The sequence below is a fragment of the Bactrocera tryoni genome, chromosome 1 (genome assembly GCF_016617805.1).
Source record: "Bactrocera tryoni isolate S06 chromosome 1, CSIRO_BtryS06_freeze2, whole genome shotgun sequence".
NCBI lineage: Eukaryota > Metazoa > Arthropoda > Insecta > Diptera > Tephritidae > Bactrocera > Bactrocera tryoni.
Genome location: NC_052499.1, coordinates 40669145 through 40691062, shown reverse-complemented (window position 1 = coordinate 40691062; position 21918 = coordinate 40669145). Strand labels below are relative to the sequence as shown.

The following is a 21918-nucleotide window of genomic DNA, read 5'->3' as shown; positions in this document are numbered from 1 at the left end:
AAACCGATTCTGGCCAAAAAGCGACGTAGAAAAGCGAAAGTTTTCTCAGAGAAACTAGCTAAAACGTTTAGTCCTTTTATGTTTCATGGTACTTTACCGCAGCTTGGAACATCGTAATATATAAAAAATAAAGAAGTGAAAAATAAGATCAAAGCTAGATTTAAACCAAAAAACGCTCCCAGCTTCGACTAGGTAGTCACCTGATGGACTAAAAAATTTAAAGCGAAAAGCATTAGCATGAAGAAAAGAACCCTTTACCAATTCATCAATTTTTATTTATATTTCAACATTGCACAATCGATCAAGTTCATCGAATAACGAGTATAATAGAAGATGCAATGGAAGAAAAATACATTTGCATAGCTATTTTTCTTGACATTATCCCAGGCGCTCGATAGAATATGGCATCATGGCTTACTTCAAAAATTAAGAATTCTCTTTCTACAGTATCTAACTGACCTAGTGGCCTCTTATATGAGCATCCTCTACTTCAGAATCAAGCTGGGACACTTGAGGCATGTTTCGAGGTTACACAAAAAATTAAAGTTAAATTACCATAAATAACAGGCGCAGATTAAAACGTAAAGCGTTTCTTAACCTACTAAGAAAAAATACAAATACAATAAAATAATTATAATATTCAGTTAAAAACAAAAAAAAAAAGAAATCAATAAAAAAAAGGTTCTTAATAGATTTTGACTTATTACTTGAAAAAATATTGCTTGTTAGTTAACATTTTTCACTAGTTGGAATTTGAATGGTGTACATTTTCCTTTTTGTTCATGAGTTTCGCATTTTTAACAAAAACTATTAATAAAGTTTGAAATGCAATATTGTTCAAAGCTACGGTACAACCTCCGAATAAATTGTCCTGACAGTGATCCGACTCTGTCAAATAGTTACAATCTGACCGATCAAAATCAAGGTCTTGGTGTGACCGAAGCTAACATTTTTTGTGTTTTTAAATAAATACTACCTGCATCGTACGCGTGCTGTTAGGCTACCAACTATAATAAATTTTAAAGACAAACATTACATTTTTTTCATTTCGAAAAAATTGTGACATTGAAGTATTTCTTGTTTTGCTTCTGAGGCGTAAACAATTAAATCAGAATGATTTTCGACGAGTAAACAGACCACATACTGTAGAGCTGCCCGTAAATGAAGCATGGAAACCCTAAATTTAATCCACACACATGCAACGACTGTCCTTGTCATAGGCATTGCGAAAACGGGTGATGTTGGGAGCTACAAACGTTTGAATTCCAATGGCATAGTCGAAATCGTTGCCTTGACGATTTTGTTCATCACTGAAAGTCTGGTTCGTTTACAAAGTCGTTGTGGATTTTTGTTTCGGAGAAAAATGAGCCATATGATCAAATGCAAAATTTACGATTGTGTAAAGGACATAGAGACAAACATTGATTTTTATACTCTTACAACATCATGCTGCAGAGTATAATAGTTTTCTTCACCTAAAGATTGTATGTATCACTTTAAACCAATCGAGACAGATGTGGAGTTTTAATATAGTATTCAAAAATGATCTGGATGAAGAGATGAGTTTGAATTCGAGTTATTATCTGTCTCTCCGTACATTCATCTGTCGGTTCATTTAAGCTATAGATTTAGTAAAAATTGAGATATCATGATCAAAATTCGCATAGGTGTTTTCAGTTTATTATCATGAATAAAAATTGCCGTAAATGAAAACATATAAAGTGCTATAACTAAAAACTAGAATAAAATACAAAATTGTTATTCGCAGTAGTGAGAGAAACCTGTGAGCCATTTTGTTTTTTGAAACCCGTATATGTGATATACATATCTTCCAAACCGCTGAAGTTATATCAACTAATTTTGCTGACAAGTCTGTTTAGCACTTCTTCATACACTGGAAAAATGGATAAAATCAGATGATAATCACGCCCATTCCCCATATAAAGGTTATGTTGAAGACTACTAAAAGTGCGATAACTCGCTAAATAAATGCACCAGAATTATTAAATCTCGCATCCAAAAGGGTATGAAAAGGTTTTATTGACAAGTACAAAAATTAAACAATAACGTCGCAGCCTCCACATTTACTTTCCTTACGTTTTTATATTTAAAATTTTATGTTTTAGATGAATGTTGCGAATTGTTAAGACTCTTTCAAACTCTAGGCGATCTTCTCAACATATTAGTAGTTAAGGACAATTCTATGAACATAGAAAATAACATTTTTCGAAATATCATTTATGCGCAGAATTTTATTATTACATATGACATCATTTAATCAATCAATTCATTTTTTTTTTAATAAATATTGTCAATTATTCTACTTTTAACCAAGTCTCCTTATATACTTATATGCATATTTCTTTAAGCTTTTCAGTGCTACGGTGCACTCCATATACATACAATACATACACACTTGCTACAGTAATTACATTGTAAACATTGTACGAAACGAAATTGGTGGCTAGTTGCAGGTGTCGGCATAAAGTACAATTGTAAATAAAAGTAATTATAGAGACGCTTGGAACGCTATATTTGTATATTTGTAAGCACATACATATATACATTATTGTGCGTGCAAAGTAAAGGCAATAAAAATATGAATGTGTAAACAAAAAAGGTTTAGCTGTTTTGCCTCAAACTTGTGTGCAAATCTACTAATACACAACCTAAATAAACACACTATAAATAGTATAGCGTCATCTGTCATAAATTTTGTGATTCTACATAAGCGAGACAAAGAATTCGGGGAATTGAGTAATTTCTAATTTAATCCGATTATACTTGTATGTATTTCATCTCTCACTCGGTCCAAATTAATTATAATAATTAGGGAATTAAAAACGTAAAATAATGAAAATATTGAAACCTTTTGTTAAAATAAGAGTTTCTTAATTTTGTAGAAAATCTTAATCATTGGTACCTCAAATGTTCCGTCATACTTTCATTGCGGCTATAACAAGTCGCACTAGCGTGGGTAGGCCATGACGTATACGTAATATCATATTGTGCTTAGGAAGAAGTTAAATACTAATTAATTTGCAATAATTAGTATGTATTGATGAACTTTTAGTATGTACGCTTCCATAAGAAGAATATTTCAATACAAGCGTAAATAAAGTCTACATACAAACTTAAATAATGCTTAGATTTAGCTCAGACTTTGTTAATGTAATGTCAATAGCATGAAACTTATTATCACAGTCTCTAGCCGTTGTGCCAGAAAACATCGATGCCGTATGTGAACTGATAATGCAAGACCGTCATGTAACATACCTTCACATAGAGGCATGCCTATGAATTTCTCCCACCAGCATACATTCGATATTGCATGAACACCTGGCCGTAAAAAAGGTTTTTTCTCGTTGGTCCCGCACAATTTGACAATCGCTCAAAAAAAGGCTCGTGTGGATTGGTGTAAAGAAATGCTGAAAAAATACGATCTCGGTGCTTTAAAAGACGTTTATAAGATCGTCACAGGTGACGAATCATAGATCTATGCGTATGAGCCCGAAACAAAACAGCAATCGACCGTGTGGGTCTTCCAAGACGAGCCAAATCCAACGAAGGTTGTTCGTGGAAGAAGCACTTCGAAGCAAATGGTCGCCTGTTTCTTCGGCAAAACTGGTCATGTGGCGCCTGTTCCGCTTGAGCAACGTAGGACGGTCAATTATGAGTAGTACACCAACATTGGTTTGCCTGAAGTCTTCGGAGAAATTCGAAAAACGAACAAGAGGAGACGAATCATTGTGCACCATGACAATGCGAGCTCTCACACTTCGGCTCAAACCATCGCCTTTTTGACCGGCCAAAACGTCGAATTGATGGGTCATCCGCCGTACAGCCCTGACTTGGCACCCAATAACTTCTTTTTATTCCCACACATCAAGAAAATAATGCGTGGTCAACGATTTTCGTCGCCAGAAGATGCTGTTGAAGCATTCAAAAACCATGTTTTGGAGGTGTCTCAATCGGAGTGGAAAAAGTGGTTCGAAAATTTCTTTGAGCGCATGCAAAAGTGTATAAATATTGATGGAGAATATTTTGAAAAACAATAAAAACCATTTTCGTTGATAAATATTTCTATTTTCATTATTAGGCCAGAGAATATAATGCTCAGCAGCCCTCGTATTTGAACATATTTTCTTACGATTTGTTTATGAGAATTTATCAGCGGTTGTCATGAAAGAATTTATCTAAAATTAATTTTCATATTTGTAGCTTCAAGCAGTATAATAATTTATTATTAGATTTATTTTGCTAAGAACTACAGACAATATGAGCAATATACACCCTGCGCTTTACAGTTAAGCTTTATTAAATTACTTTTCAGTAGACTCTCAAAGTCAAAAGGCGCAAATAGCATTTAACACCTGCTAAAGTGGTTGACAAACTAAATATACATAATGGAAGCAATTAATCAGCAGTCGTCTAGGCAATCAAGCCGCATTACAGTCAGCTATTTATTTTTGCATTTATAAAACAATGTTTGCGTTGTAGTTACGCCTCATTGCACAAATCAATTACCAAATTACTTAACGATACTAAAATTTAATCATTTATTTACCAACAATTCACAAATTATTACTAATATTGCATGTGTGTTTGAATAACTTTGACTTAACTATTCATCTGATATATCTTGCCAAGCTCAGTTCAGAACATTGTAGCAAAACATTGAAATAGTCACGCCTAATTTCGAAAATAACCGTTCAGTTTTGTTGCATATTTGGCTAACAAGTATCGTCCAATAACAGAATTCCACGAATTCGCTGTAAAGCACAGAACTACATCATGACCAAAGGCATAAAAGAGCATTAAAATAAAATGAAAAAGTTTATGTACTTCATTTGCTTGAAAAATGTTTTGACGATGACTGGTTTCAACTTGACGGGCTGTCATGTCATGCTATGAACGATATTATACTATTTTTGCAATAAAAAGACACGAAAAATATGTGAAAGATGCGACATTCACATGCATAGTTTTACAGCTGTTGTTCTATTTATACCCAACTAGCTGACCCAGCAAACTTTGTGCTGTCTCAATGGAAAAATAAAATGCCTAAACTTTTATTTAAAATAAACTTTGGCCATTTGGATTTGTAAATAATACGACAGCTTGATACGAGTCACGCATGATCGGTCAAAAAATACAAAAAAAGTACATCATCTTGGATCACCCGTTAATTGCACAGTCACGACTTACACCTAATAAAAATGAAATCCTGAAAATCGCATGATTTACGAAGGTACTATGTGGACCAGTCGACACTATTATGTTTAGAAAGGTTTAGATGGGGTCATTACAAATAATACCTTCTCAACCCTTAATTTACATTTGTAACATAAAAGACGAATATTGAGCTTTGCCGGAAGCTAAGCTAAAACTCTTCTCTCTAGTCCCATCACAACCGCTACTGTGAAACTTCTGTGAGATTTATGGGTTTACCGTTTTAGTGTACGCCATGTACCCGCCGGTATGTGGAGCTTGTCTATCCAACTTCCACTTTTATGAATACTAGATATATCAGTGACAGCTTGTCCAGCTAGATAAATGCTTATCATGTATGATTGCTCTGGTGACCGGCTACAGCTTATTAGTGTCGCATCATAGTTTAATTATGCCGACTACATGCCACCAATGCAACTCCATTCTCCCCAACTTTTGCAAAATTCTTTCATCGATTGATATTGGCAAAGACTTGTTTTGTTCAAAACTTTCTGATTGCATTTGGAAGTCTATCGCGACTGCATTGTTTACGCATTATGCTTTGTGTTGGCGGCCTGTTCAATTCCACCGAGAGTGTGCGATTCGAGCGTTCACGAGTATGCACACTTCAAACATATTCTCATTAAGTGAAGATATATGTACATATTGGTAAATGTGTGTTTATGGAATAATATTTGCTTTCTCATGTTCAATTGTTTTATGACTACTACCAGAGCACGCTTGCAGAATTTGATATTTTAACTTTGTGCAAAAAACGGTGGATTCAAAATTTTATATGGCTATTTCATGTAAATAGGACTGTTACCCTTAAATGGCAGATCTTAGATGCATTTAGATCAACTTTTATTTCGTCAAGGTCGGCTCATGCTGTTATATGTCAGTGCTACAGCAAAACACCTGCATTGAGATTGAGATTTGTAATTTACCTTTATTTTCAGTTAAACTTTGCGCAAAAAGAGTTTAATTAAAAAGTGGAGAATGAACGAAACGAACGTAAAGACTCAGGTGTCTCTGATTTAACTAATGACCTTCTTTTACTTTCCTTCAAATGAAAAGCTACCGAAGAGCGTTTAAAGTGTATGGTATGGCTAAAAGTACAGTATAGTTCAAATAAGTACGATGCGCCTTCGTGTCTATTTACCCTTTTGATAACACTCCTTTGCAGTCAATTGACGACTGTAATGTTAGACGCTGTTTCTTACTAGTTTTGGTTTGCTGAAACCGAAAACGTGAGTAAAAGTTTACAAACTGGGATTTTTCTCATAGGATTTTTTGTGTTGAAGTCAAGAGTATTAGTATCTTAATATTAGTTCCCCTTGACGGTACACATTTACGATTCGTTTTCAATTGTGCTTGAAACATCTTTACTTTTGTGTTTTCGTTTTGCTCTCCGACGTTGGTTAAACAAGCAGTGAATATCTGATAAATAGTTTTGATTAAGTAACTTCATAGACCTTTTTCATTGGTTGTGTATGCAATAAAAACTTTCTTAAAAAAGTAACACTTAATTTCCGTCTGATTTAATTTATTGATTGATTACACAACAATTGTAAAAAGTAAGGACTAAGTTCGGGTGTAACCGAACATTTTATACTCTTGCAATTCAAGCAAGACAAGCTGGTAGGAGCCGATACTTTCAGATGTTGCAAATTTTATTGCATAATAGAAAAAGTTGCGCAAGAGTTCGAGAGACATTATCCAAAGGAATCAAATGGTTTACAATCGCATTTGGCGTCTTATGAACTGCTGTATATTATATGGTAGGTTGGCTTCATAACTAAATATTGCGTGTCCGAAATTTTAATTATGTAAAGTAAAAATGAATAGAAACTATTATGCCGCATATCTTGAGTCTAGGGAAGATCTGGACTGATTGCTAAGCTACTCTATGAAGATAACTCTTATACTGTATATGTGGTGCAAAGTAGGCTAAAGTAACGAAATTTATTAAATATAGTAGATGGAATTTGAGTTAATTCGTGCACCAATTTCACATATTTTAAGAACTAAGCTGTGGCATATCCAATATAATACGTTCACTTTATATTGCTAAGGCCTCTTATTTATTGACATATACATATATACGTCTTAAATTCAAACGGAAGTTTGAAATTCGTATATAAGCAACAATATAGGAGGTAAAGGTTTTTATGGGCCTGTTTTTAATAAAATTATTAGGTCCCAAGACAAACTGTTATTAGGGAGTGAAGCTTACTCAATTTAGTTAAGTTATATTACATATTGACCGGTATACATGGTGTAAGCCAGCGGGAAGTTTGAAACATTTTATATTACGTATATGGGGGCTAGAGGAAGTATTTAACCGAAGTTAGCCATTTTCTCACCACGACATATTATTTCTAGGGTTTTTAGACGTGAACTTGTTTACCTTAAGCAAATTTTGTGCGCCAATTTTTATTTTGCACTATTAGAAGTTTTCAACATAACCGTTATAAGGGGATTGAACCTGGTTATACTTTGATTTCATTTATTTCCACAGCGTCCGAGATGCTAGAAAAACTTCTTTCCAACAAAATTATTTGAAACAGCCGCCAGTATACCGTAACTTTTTAAGAAGTTTTGAACCCCTATTCCTATATTGATGGCGATAGGATCCATATGCAATACTATTCTTCTATTTTGGATCTTAATTTTACTCAAATTACAACTAGCATGGAGGAGCGGAAAACTTGTCCTATCATTTACATTACAAAATAGTAAGACCTTTTAACTTCGATTTCTCTCGAAAATCTATTCGTCGAAGTATTTTTTTCTAGTTTGGTATGACTGTAGTGACATGTGTGCACAATGTCACATAAAAATAATGAATAGTGTTTAGTTTACGCTTACCTTTCAGAAGTACACAAAGTGCATTTGGCGATTTTTACAATGGCTGAAATTATTCGGCAAAGAAGTTCCATTAAATTTTGTATGCGGAATCAAGATTCTGGTTCAGAAACGTTCAGAGTGTTGGAAAAGTTCGGTGATACTTAGAAAAGTGTAAGCACGATTGGTTCCAAAATCACTTAATTTTTTCGAAAAATAGCTCCCCGTTAACGTTTGTGAAAAAATGTTTTCCAACGACAAAGATGTCATGAAACGGATTATTACTGGCGATGAATCATGGATCTATGCTTACGACCACCAATCAGCCGAATATCATGGCAAAGGTAGGCCGAACCAAAAAATCACGTCAAAGCAGGTCTAAAAGCAAGGCAAGGTTGACACCTTTCATCAATTATTATGACCGACAACTCTTGGTTTTTGCCACTATAATGCACCGTAGAATACTGCATTGATTCTTCGCCTGCTTTAGCTCCGTGTGACTTTTAGCTATTCACCAAACTCAAACGACCGCTTCGGGGCAACCCTGATTGAAGGCATTAACGTGAATCGCTACGTGCATTGAAGGCCATTCCGGAAAGTGACGGAACTGTTTCGAGGATTGCAAACAATGTTGGCATAAATGGGTTGTACTTTGAGAGAGACATAGATTTTGAAAAAAAAATTAAAAATTTTAAAATTATGAACAAAGTCTTTTAGGTTTTACAAACAACCGCTAGGTCAGCACAACTATTATACTCTCTGTTGCACTATGTTGCACGAATATTAATAAATTTCGGTATTATAGAAATCTCGTAGTAAAAATTCTGCAAAATCTTTCCCATTACTTCTTCTTCCTAAGAATATCAGTTTTATCGGATTCTTGATATACTCGTACGATTGAATGAAGTATCTGTATTATAGATTACAACGCGACTCAGTTGAGTTGAAATCGAAATATCTCATCTTTAATTTACACATTTTTAACTTGTATAGTACATCATTGGAAAACTTTTTTTATTGACGTAGACACCGCATACGCGATTATAGCCGAGATAAAAGCGAAATAACAGCCATTGGAAAACTAATGAAGGATATTGATATTTTATTTGATGCCGTTGAGAATCGTGACATTACAATGTTGTAAACGGTCAAACCATAAAAAATTGTGAGGCGCTGACAACTCAATTAAACATTTCTTGACTTCTTATTATCACTATTTCGTAATTTGTAAAATTTTAACTGATATGTAGTTTGTCCTAATTAAGCAAGGAGTTTATAATTGGACAAAAAAAAGAGTTCATAATGCAGAAATTATCGTGTAGTCTCGAAATGAACTTATTGTTGATCTCAAACAACATCAAGACTTTTCTGTTAAGATATATTCGATAAGTATTTGCGCATATTTAGCCGATACGATTAAATTGGAGCTGATGCCTTCGATTCACTCGCGTAAGCTCTTAATATTAATGGTTTATATTTTAATTAAATATAGTGGCATGTAAATTAAATGTATTGAACGACTTTGCAATACTGATGACTCACTGTTCCATAAGGACATGATATAGCAGTGCTTTACATGCGGGTGCATGTTCATAAAATATGTGTAGAACAAACATAAAGAGAAGCAAATATCATTAAGTGTGACAACAACCGCTGTTAATTACTATCTCCTCGTTTATCCTTTCAAGTGGTGACAGCTCTAAGTAAATTAGTGGATAAGAGAATAAGAAGTATCGTTAGTTTTGAAGCTCAATAATTCTGTTAGCACTGGACGCAATACAGATAACAGTGGAAAAACGAAGCATTTGCAGCCTGAAAAAAAGTAAAACATGTATTAATATTTTAAAGTATTATAAATGCTATATGCGCATTTATAAATATAACTAGTAAGGAAGAGCGAAAATAGCATAGGGTGTAACCGAATATTTTTTACTCTTGCAACTTGGAAGTATCAAGCCTTGGAAAATCATCAGGTATTGGCAAAGCAGAAATTGGTGATATTAGGGATTTATTGTGATAGATGGACAACATTTATTCAGTGTTCTTGTCGTGTTTATGTTCGAGGACCTAACACATCGCACCGCTATCTTGTTGTAGCGAAAATAAGTGCCCGCCTCTGTACAGCAAAGCACGCCAGTCAACAAACACAATCGCTTTTGTTGATCTGGGAGTAAGCATGGACCCCAAACTCAATTTTATTCTTCATGCATGTTCCACTGTTTTTAAAGCTAAAGGTGTTCTTAGTTTTGTTCTAATTCTTGGTCTAAAGAATTTAGACTAAGCTTACCACAAAAATTCTTTTTACTTCTTTGCTGAGGCCTATACTAGAGTATTCTTCTGTGCTATGGAATTCTAGTTAGCGAGTCCATCCGGAGAAGTTAGAGTCCGTTCAAAAGCAATTTTTAATTTTTGTCTTAAATAATTTACATTGGGATTGTAGGTTAAAACTTCCCACATAAACTGCTATCTACTCTTACTAGTCGTAGGGAAAAGCTTGGTATAATATTTCTTGTAAAAGTTAAGAATGGGTCAGTCTGTATTTCATCTCTGTTGTCTGATTTATTCCGTCGTATAGCCCACGTTTTCAATTCTCATTCCATCATATTTGAAGTAACAGACTCACTTTTTACTATTAAAAAAAATATTTTATCTCCACCTCTTCGTCGATTTTAAAGCCGTCTTCGACAGCACGAAAGGAACTACTTCAAAGCCGCTATGTCGGAACTTTGCGTCACTGCAAAGCCAATACGGTTGTGAAAGCTGACGTTGATTAACACCAAAAGCTCCGACAGGGTCGGAAAGGGCCTCTCCGATCCGTTTGATACTAAGCGAGGTTTAAGACAGTTAGACTCTCTATCGTGTGACTTCTTCAATCCATGCCTGAAAAAAATAAAACCAGCAGCAGAGCTAAATAGAGAAGGTACGTATACAATTTTATATAAGAGTTTACAGCTGCTGGCTTACGCCGATAAGATTCTTCTTTCTCCAGACTAGATAAGGAAGCGAAGCGTATGGGGCTGCTTGCGAGCGAGGATAAGACGAAATATCTCCTGTCATCAAAAAAACAGTCATCATTCCGAAAGAATCCTGTATTAGCTATGAGATGGAAAAACATATTGAGTTATGTTTCGACACCATTTTATGAAGGCAACGCACACTTTGATCGACATTTGCGGCATAAAGTTTGCTAAAATAACGAAAATCGTTGTATGGTAGCTGAGATAATTCGTTGACCATTTTTATACTCTCGCAACAATGTTGCTAACGAGAGTATTATAGTTTTGTTCACATAACGGTTGTTTGTAAGTCCTAAAACTAAAAGAGTCAGATATAGGGTTATATATACCAAAGTGGCGACGAGTAGAGTCGAAATCCGGATGTCTGTCTGTCCGTCCGTCCGTCTGTCCGTCCGTCCGTGCAAGCTGTAACTTGAGTAAAAATTGAGATATCATGATGAAACTTGGTACACGTATTCCTTGGCTCCATAAGAAGGTTAAGTTCGAAGATGGGCAAAATCGGCCAACTGCCACGCCCACAAAATGGCGGAAACCGAAAACTATAAAGTGTCATAACTAAGCCATAAATAAAGATATTAAAGTGAAATTTGGCACAAAGGATCGCATTAGGGAGGGACATATTTGGAAGTAATTTTTTTGGAAAAGTGGGCGTGGCCCGCCCCCTACTAAGTTTTTTGTACATATCTCGGAAACTACTATAGCTATGTCAACCAAACTCTGGTTCAGAGTCGTTTTCTTTCAGGCATTTCCATATACAGTTCAAAAATGGAAGAAATCGGATAATAACCACGCCCACCTCCCATACAAAGGTTATGTTGAAAATCACTAAAGTGCGTTAACCGACTAACATAAAAACGTCAGAAACACTAAAATTTACGGAAGAAGTGGCAGAAGGAAGCTGCATCCAGGCTTTTAAAAATTGAAAATGGGCGTGGCGCCGCCCACTTATGGACCAAGAACCATATCTCAGGAACTACTAGACCGATTTCAATGAAATTCGGTATATAATGTTATCTTAACACCCTGATGACATGTACGAAATATGGGTGAAATCGGTTCACAACCACGCCTTCTTCTAATATAAAGCTGCTTTGAATTCCATCTGATGCCTTCTCTGTATAATACGAGTATAAACATTAGGAACCAATGATGATAGCGGAATAAAACTTTACAAAAATACGGTATTTGAAAAATATGTAAATGACGTATTATGAAATCTCGATTATCACTTTACCATGCGAGAGTATAAAATGTTCGGTGACACCCGAACTTAGCCCTTCCTTACTTGTTTTCATTAAATTTTAACATATTCATTGGTATTGGATTTGTATATAGCATAGTAAGAAAATCAGTAAAAAGCTAGGTAAAGATAACTATAATACTCTATTTGCAAAATGTTGTGGGAGTATAAAAATATATTTCTGTAAAAACTGCTCAAAATCACCTCTGAATCTCGAATCTTATATTATATGTCAGTGCCACAATTATGACAGCCAACCTATTATTAATACAGCAATTATATCAATTTTCAAGTTTACTTGGACATCACTTAACGACAATAGGGCTGTGTAACATCCGTTATTACTTTACGTCACAACAGAAAGAAGAATTGTGTAATTTTACTTAGTTATTCAGCTTATTATTTGGTCATGCTTGGTTTTGGTTTAGTACTTTATGTACTTTTCATTCACATTATTTTGAGTTAAATAGTTAGTAATCAGTTTGGGGTTGTGGCTTGAGATATTTCCAAATTTTTCTTCTTCTTAATTTTAGAGTAAAATATTCACACAAAACTATTGTTTTTGGTTATGAAACTTACTCTATGCTTTTCTGAGTATTATATATATTTTACATACAAGGGAATATATATATGCATTTATACATTTAGTACGATCATACCACAATATAGGCATTACTAAATTGATTGCTAAAGTAGGGACAAAATTGTGACAATAATTTGGAAGCAGCAAAAGTGTATGCTGAGTTGACGTCTTTGGCGGATACCAGACAAATTGAATCAAGCTCAATTGAGTATTGTAGACCATTGTTCGATAATTTGCTTTATTTACTATTGTCTTTTGAAATATTTAAGCAACACGCCCACTAGGAATTTTAGCTCAACTTACACCACCTACTTAGTATCCAGTTCCATATCACTTCGTTATGCTTTTAAATTAATCGCAGCTGTAGCACCAACAAATTTAACAGCTTGTCAACATTGCACTTGAAAATTCAGTGACAGCCCAAAAGAATGTGTAGGGCGGTCATTTGATTAGCGAAGAAAAAGCCTATAAAACGGATGTATGGTACATAAATATGTGAGCAACGAGAAAAATAAATACATCTGAAAGTGTAGTTTGTAATTGAGGGCGGGCAATGTGTGCGTTTTGTGAATAAGGATTTTTTCTGGTAATCTTGTATTAGAAAGAGTTTTGCTACTACAGTAGCTGTCGTGCACTCATATTTACAGAAGTACTTGTAATTCTACTCGTATATCACTAAGCAAAATAACGAGGACTATAAATATAACAGAAGGCTTGAGAAAAAAACGGGCCGATGTCGAAGCCACAACTAAGGAAGATTAACTTATTAACATCCGTTATTTCAAAAGTTACAACACAAAACTAAGTGGTTCCAGCGTCAGAGTTTCTTTTGTTGTTCGAAATTTCGAACATAGCGAACCGTCTGATCTTAATTTCTGGAATGGACTGAATATTTACTTCAATATGAACAATCTTTAACGAACTACTCTTAGGTCATTCTGATTCTCTCAACATTATGTATTATGTACATTCAGCTTGTGTTTCGCTTCCGTATCGATATTAAAGAGAATTAGAGAGATCAACCAATCGAAACAACCAGGGAAGTAAAAGCCATAACGGAATTACACAAATTTTAATTAAAATGTGGGTCCTCACAGTAATCACTTGAAAAAAATAAACGTGTAATACCTTACAATTTATGCTTCCATACATTTATTCTAGTGTATTAAAAGGGTTTGAAATAATCTTTCGGATTTGACAAATACAATTTGCGTTCCCAAGTAAACAAGAAAGACAAGAAAAAAAAACAGAACTAATGGTTTTTTCGGTAAAATCAATTTATTTTATTCAAAATAGTCTCCTTCTGCTTCAATACAGCTTTTTGCACGGTCCGAAAGCTTGTCGAACGAGTGTTTTAGCTCGCTGGCCGGTATGGCCGCCAGTATGCCGGTGCAAGCCTTTTGAATGGCCTCTACGTCTGCATAACGCTTTCATTTCATGGGCAAATGCATTTTTCCGAAAATTAAGAAGCCGCACGGTGCCATATCAGGTGAATACGGGGAGTGGTTAATGGTTAAAAAGTGATTTTTGGTCAAATAATCGTCCTTCGAATGTTGGATTCTGAGCAATTTTTGATCATCATTCAATTTGTGCAGAACAAACCGTGCACACACCTTTCGCAAACCCAAATGTTCGGTCAAAATGCGACAAATCGATGTTTTGGAGATGCTCATGTTGCTCATGCAAAAAATGTTAAATTTGGACTCATCTGAAAAGATTATATTTCGCCAATTTTGATGTTCTATTGCTCATCGTAAATGGTTTCGACGCATTTTTGACGTTAAAAGTGGTTTTTTGGCGGCCCGACGGGCGTTCAAACCAATCTCTTGAAGCCTTCGATTAACAGTTCCTGCGCTAACTTCTATACCGACATCTTCAAATGACTCCACTTTAATGTCCTCAGCAGTTTTGAAGCGATTCCTCAAACTGATACGTTCTATCACCCGATCTTCCCTAGAACTTGTCTTCTTCTTTGCTCCAGAGCCAGTTTTTCTCTTAAGAGATTTGCTGAAGTTAACTCTATCACTAATTTCCCGAATGCTCAGATTTTCTTTTCGGAAAATAAAAATTTTACTTTTTTGCACTTCGGACATTTTTTTTTAATTTTGGCATATTTAAGCTTTAACGAAGCACAAGCACGAAATAAACTTTGAAACTATTGAAAAAAAAAACTAAAAGTTGTTCTAAAATGTGTACAGAGCACAAATTTATGTGAAAGAATAATCCTCTCGGCAGAAAGTTACACTTGTCGGTTACAATCGTGTTTTAAATACAAACCCACAGGTTGTCCGAATTTCACTGTCCGCTACTGTATGCTATAGTAATCCGATCTGAAAAATTTTTCGGATATTATGTTATTGCCTTAAACAGTAATCCATGTCAAATTTCGTGAAGATACCACGTCAAATGCGAAAGTTTTCCATACAAGCCCTTGATTCCGAACGTTCGGTTTGTATGGCAACTATATGCTATAGAGTGCCGATCTGAACAATTTATTTCGATATTACATTATTTCTATAAGCAATAACTCATACCAAATTCCGTGAAGATTTATCGTTAAATGAGGAAGTTTCCAATGCAAGAACTAGATTCCGATCGTTCAGTTTGTATGGCAGCTATAGGTTATAGTGGTCCGATATCGGCAGTTCCGGCAAATTAGCAGCTTCTTGAAGAGGAAATGACGTTTGCAAAATTTCAAAACGATATCTTAAGGGACTAGTTCGTATATATACAGACAGACAGACTGACAGACGGGCATGGCTAAATCGACTCAGCTCAATATACTAATCTTTTATATATACTCGTATACTTTATAGGGTCTCCGACGCTTCCTTCCTTGACAAACTTAATATACCCTGTGCAGGGTCTAATGTATGTTGGATCTTTGTTCGAAGCCCATTTTCGCACCGATAACACAAACATACTGACACTTAAAACGCAATAACTTCATTTCCAATTAATGAAATGTTATGAAATTCTTACAATCGATAAAGATACGAGTAGCAGATTCTAACGCACCAGTCACATATAGATGACGCCACCAGGAGGCGAACAATTCACCGAACGTGTACGCAAATAAATTAAATAGAATTCACGAAGCATACGAGTAAAAAGGGTTCTACCGTAAAACAAAAGCACATAAATTATAGAAAAGGAAACATACTCTCAATTCATACATACATAATAATCGCACGTGTTACGGCGGTAATTAACACTGATGAGTTTATGTAAGTTATTATGACGGTGATTAAAGTGGGAAAAATGAAAATAAAGATATTCCGCGGACTCAGTTTTGCTGATAAAATGAACGCCAAACATTAGCTTTCTTAAAATAAAGTGGCAAGAAAGCTATCTGCGATTATAAATTAGTGACAATAAACTCGTAGCAATTACATGCCATATACTTTCTAGAAAGTGGACAGTCAGAAGCAATTATTATTTACGACAGGAAATTAATCGAAGTAAAGTTCCTGCAATAAATAACATTATTTTCTTTAAAAATTAGCGATACTAAAGTTATTATAATTATCATGGTGATTATTCACAAGTGAGCATTTGGTCAATGGATGTGTACATTACGAGTATATGTAGTGTTGGTTTGCATCAACCATATTATTCACGGTATAAAAAGCGTTAAGGGTTCAGAAAAGAGTTGTGCAATACACTCATATAATAAAAGCAACGCACACATGTATGTACATATGTGTACTCGTTTAATTGAGTTACAGACCGACATTTGTTCAATCAATTTGTTGATGTGCAACTGATGATAGGAAATGACTTACCATTTGACAATTATTTCAAAGCGAATTGACACTGTCTCACCTTTCATATAGTGTGTCGTTATAGACGGTTCAAATTCGTACGCATGTTCCGTACCCATGTACACGTGAAGAAGGGAAACATTCTGTTGGCATTGTGAAGAGGTTCTTGCTAATTATATTTAATAATACTACCAATATGTTATTTGTTACTTAACTTCATTTTTCCAGGATAAACTTTTCTGTCCCAAAAAAGCACAACGCATTTATTGATTAGCCACTTCTCACATATCTTATCTGTACATCTGTAGACTTATGAATAAATCACAGCGCATTAACGAAACCGAACTAACAAAAAACAAAAATTACCAAAACCTTATATACTTATAGTACATAACATCATTAAAATTAATTAGTTTTGAGAAGACAGAAAACTAAGTATATAGAGAGTGAGTCTTATTAACGGTAGATATGGCACGATTGATTGTCAACAAGAATTTCATATACGTCCAATGATGTAACAATTGGGGTACTCACAACGTGTCATAAAGCATCGTAAAATAATAAAATTATAAATTTTTATACTAGTTTAAAAAATTTGTTGTTGGATTGCTTACTAAAATAAGTTTACTACTCGGAATGCTATGTTTTCGTATCGTTATAACTTATAGCTTTATGAGACTATGTGAAACCCCTAACTATGACGTGTATGATATTATTATTTGGTACAATATGTTTTTATTGCATAAATTTATATATACGAATATATTGATCCATGTGTAAGCAGAAGATATATTGCCTTTTAGTTAGGGGATTTGATTATAATAATAATAATACCCAACAATTACTCTCCTGACACCTAATCGACGCGAGGTGCGCAATCCGCAAACAAACGGAATTAGCCGTATCATAAAAGGCAAGAGAAACAAAATTTTCAGTAGTGATATGACGTAGATTTATTAGTTTCCTTATTGCAATAGAAAAACTCAGTACACAAATAAACAGTAGCAGAGTGGCAAACATACGGATATTAGCAGACATTCAAATATACTTGGAGTACTCGGCATCCGTTCAACAGAAAAGCTGCCGCAGAGCTAATTGACTGAGCACACTTGCATACACCACGTAGAAGAGAAATACAAGTATGAAAAATGCTAAATGAAATGTTATAACCATTGGACGGTACTTTTTGAAAGGCAAATATTAAACTAGCTTCATGAAATGTGAGTATTTGCTTAAAACATTTTACATAATTTCGAAAAATGACTTTGAAACTTAATGACTTTAAATCTATTTCGTAGCGCTGGCGTTATCAGCATGTATCACAGCCCACACAAAGACATACAGGCGTACATTGTTTCAAATTAGGAAAAGCTTTCGCTTATATCAATCGATTTCGAAATATTTTCAATTTATGCAAAACAAACATTTAGTTTATTCAATATAATTCGTACAGCCGCAAAAATTTCACACATTTTTTGCTTAAACAGTTTTCCGAAACAGTTGAGATTTCAGTTCTCTGTTTATTATAATTGTTTTTTAATTTTCTCTAGCAAATAAACACTTTTCTTCTCTTAAATCTTTGTTTATTTATTTGTATAACATGCTGCAAGAATGTTGGCGTAGGGCTTTAAGCGTCTGGTGATGTTGTCGGTAATTATTTTTGATTGCACAGTATTTAATTTTTAGATCATTTGTGTTCATTACGATTCTCTAAATATATTCTCTGAAAGTTTTAAGTTGATTAGGCAATATTTTCGGATATCCGAGCGCTTTGTTTTCACTGAAAATGAACCTAATTTCTCCGAAACGGGTAGATTGGTCACTTTAAAATTTGGAGACACATTCACTACATATCTTGGGTAGTGAATGTAGGAAAAAGATTTTTGATACAATTTTTGAAAAAAAATTTTAATAAAAAATTTGTGAAAAGATATTATAAAAAAAATTTTAAGTAACTTATGAACTTTTGTTACCTATTGTATATCCTGAAGATAAATCCTTCAGAAGTTTTATTTCAGATGATTTGGACTGTCAAAAACGTTTTCAGGCGATCGTTTATCGCAGCAAGGACCGGTTTCTTTTTCATTGGGACTGCTTTCAACGTAGCGGATTCCAAACCCAGCGCACAACCTTGCTAGACCCACATCATTCCAGTCCTGCTATATGGTCCTGAGGCATATAATGAAATCGTGTGATGATTCGGAAGATTTGTGGTCATTTGCGCACTGGAAACAGCGAGTACCGCAGTCGATGGAAGGATGAGCTATATGACGACATTGACATAGTTCAGCGAATTAAGAGACAGCGGCTAGGCCATGTTGTAGGAATGGAAGAGATCACTCTAGCTTTGAAGGGTTTTTATTCAGTACCCGACCGTAGAAGCAGAGGAAGAGGAAGAGGATTTGGCTGCGCTCGAATTGGCGCCAAATAGCGGAAAGAAAACACGACTGGCTCGCTGTTGTTAATCCGACTGTAACCTCGTTAGCGGTGTTCACGCTAGTAAAGAAGAATGATAAAGTCAAAAGCACGTTTGAAAATCCTGATATTAGTTATATGGGGAATATAACAAGTTTTATCCACTTTAGGCGCAGATGTGCTTCATTAGGAGAAAAATACGTCCACTAAATTTAATTAAGATGATATAAATTTTGGCCGATATATGGGATATAAAGTCGTAGATAAAATCAAGCCGGAAGTTTGTAAATTTTCCTATTAGGTATAGGGGGGATAAGTATTGATCCGATTCAACCCATTTTTAACATTCAGACTCATTTTTATCGGGAGATGATTCTGTCCTCATTCAAATTATATACATTGACCGATATTGTGGGTAAAAAGTCTGCCATAGGCTGAGGTGCCCACATTTCCGTTATCGGGGGGTTTGAATAGTTATAGTTCGACACTTATTCACAACTCTGTAAATTATTGTCTAACTTGGGAGAAACGATTACAGTAAACACGAATATGTTTCACAGTTCCATGTAAATCCTAATGATTTTGCCCTTAAAGTTCGTCAACAGTAAGAAGCCATAGATAATTATTTCATGCTAATGGCTCTATTTTGTACCTTTTGAAACACAAAACGCCAGTGGCTCTGCTCAATTTTAATTAATATGTATTCTCATATTACTTTTATTACTTTACAACAGCAGCCTTTGAATACTTTATTTAATAGGATATTCTATCACTGAGCTCTAGATGCTGCTCTTAAATTCGAATACTTTTGCAATTTCTTGGAACAAAATTTATTAATTTCGTTCGTTGTTTGGTTAAAAATATTTTTTTTACCTGTTGCTACGGCTGATATTAAAAAATATTTTAGTACTGAAAATCAAAGTGTAATAACCGGAAACATTAAATTTTTTTATTTGCTATTCTCAGAAACATTCAAGATAAACTTGTTTTAATTTTTTGTTTGTAATTTGTTGTTGGAAAAACTTTTTCCTCTAGCTTCAGTTTTATTATACTTGTATACAGGAATGGCAGGAAAATAGAAAAAAATGTATATATCCTTCTAATTTTTTTTTTGTGTTTTAAATAATTAATGATTTTTATTATAATTAATAACTTTCTTACTTATTTTTCAAAATTTCTCAGCTTTTAACGCACATATAACTTATAGGTATTAATATATTTCGAATATTAAACAAAATTACAAAATATTTTTGCTCTTTTATAACACTCACTTTTTGGTTTTACTATTTGCTGTTATTCTGTATTCTGGTATGTGCGAAAATCAGCCAACACTTCAGCAGGCTAAACTTTCACAAACAGCAATTGAAGTCGCGATAAAAAACATTCCGCAGACATTATTATGCAAATTATGTATGAAAGGGGTTAAGCATGAGATTTGTTCACTTTATTACACTGGCTGATTGCAGATTCTTACTTGACGTCAATAAAAAGCTCAACTTTTCGTACTCCTTGTTGTTGTGCATAAATTATGAATTCAGTAACTGTAAATAAAAGCAGCTTTCACACGCAACTTTCTTAACACCTCGAAGATATTAATTCTTTTTCTAATCAAAAACGATTTTTTTCCTGAAAATAACTCAACAGCACCTTGTAGTATTTGCATAGTAAGAAACATACCGACACTGCTGAATATTTACCTTAAGCCTCTGAGAGCTCCACTTCACAGCACTTAACCTTGGCAATCGTACGCTGCCGTGAAGACGGAAATTTTTACACTTTTCTCAGTGTTGAATGTTGAGTATTTTATTAGTTTTGCCTTCTGATTCAAGTAAATGAAAAGCAATTTTATATGTATTTATTATTGTTGTTTCTTAAATTATGTAAATGTTTTTAGGTTTTATGAAATTACGAAACGAATTCGCGGTCAGTGGTGAACCGCTTAATACATTGGTTGTAAGTTATTTTCATTTTTGCATAACAATTTTTCAGTATTTTTTTTATTACTTCAACTTATTTGCACTCAAAACACTGAATCTTTATTTATTTTATCTTTTTGATTTTTTTTTAAACTGTATTCCTCAATTTTAAAAATTTTTATATTAATATTTTTATTTTTTTATGCTTGATTTGCTTAAATTTTTAAGAATTATATTGATTGTCTAAATATATTTTTTATATGTGTTTTAATACTTCCAAGTTGCAAATATTTGCTGAAATATAAACACTTTTGCTCCAAAAGTAGCAAAGCCATCAGCTTATATACAACAATTCACTTCTTCAACATTAACAGCTTCATTTTCCGACGTCGATAAACAAATTTATTCTTCACCAAAAATACACAAACTTACTTTCTACAAATAAATTTTTGTTTAAATTTAAGACTGCTATAAATTTGCGCTTTTTTAAATAATTGTTGTTTAACGATAATTTTTATTATTCTTTCCAATTTTATCATTCATAGGTGTGAAAAAAACCTTTTTTTTCAACACAAACACAAACTCTTCACATCCTTCAAGCTGAGAAATGCTTTAGTCTACCGTATTTAAGAATTCCTTTAACTAACGGATTGCTCTTCCTCCAACTACCTTATTCACAATCGCTGCGGCAAAGGTATCCCGAAGTACTGAATCGTCGCCATCGAATCGCGTCTGGCTTTGGCACACCGTGGCGAATGTGAAAATATTGCTTCTGCCGGCGTTGAAGTCAACGTACTAAATCTGCTACTAAATGCAAATCGTAGTAGAAAAAGTACTTTAAAAAAGTAGCAAAATTTATGAAAATGCGCTGGTATTGGTGTAGGAAAATGAAAGTGGTTTGTTGAGTGGTCAGAACTTTCTATTA

The 21918-nt window shown here is 34.2% G+C and overlaps 2 long non-coding RNA genes across 2 annotated transcripts in view; one reads left to right on the top strand and one right to left on the bottom strand.

The window, feature by feature from the left end:
- Positions 1-21110, bottom strand: part of LOC120766907 — a 28813-nt gene extending 7703 nt beyond the window's left edge. The window contains exon 1 of the long non-coding RNA XR_005704626.1: positions 20349-21110. This is a non-coding gene — a long non-coding RNA (uncharacterized LOC120766907). The remainder of the gene's footprint in view (positions 1-20348) is intronic.
- LOC120766908 lies at positions 1863-11355 on the top strand. Its single transcript, XR_005704627.1, has 3 exons — positions 1863-2024; positions 10734-10978; positions 11048-11355. It is a non-coding gene; the product is annotated as an uncharacterized LOC120766908 (long non-coding RNA).
- Positions 21111-21918: the final 808 nt, after the last annotated feature.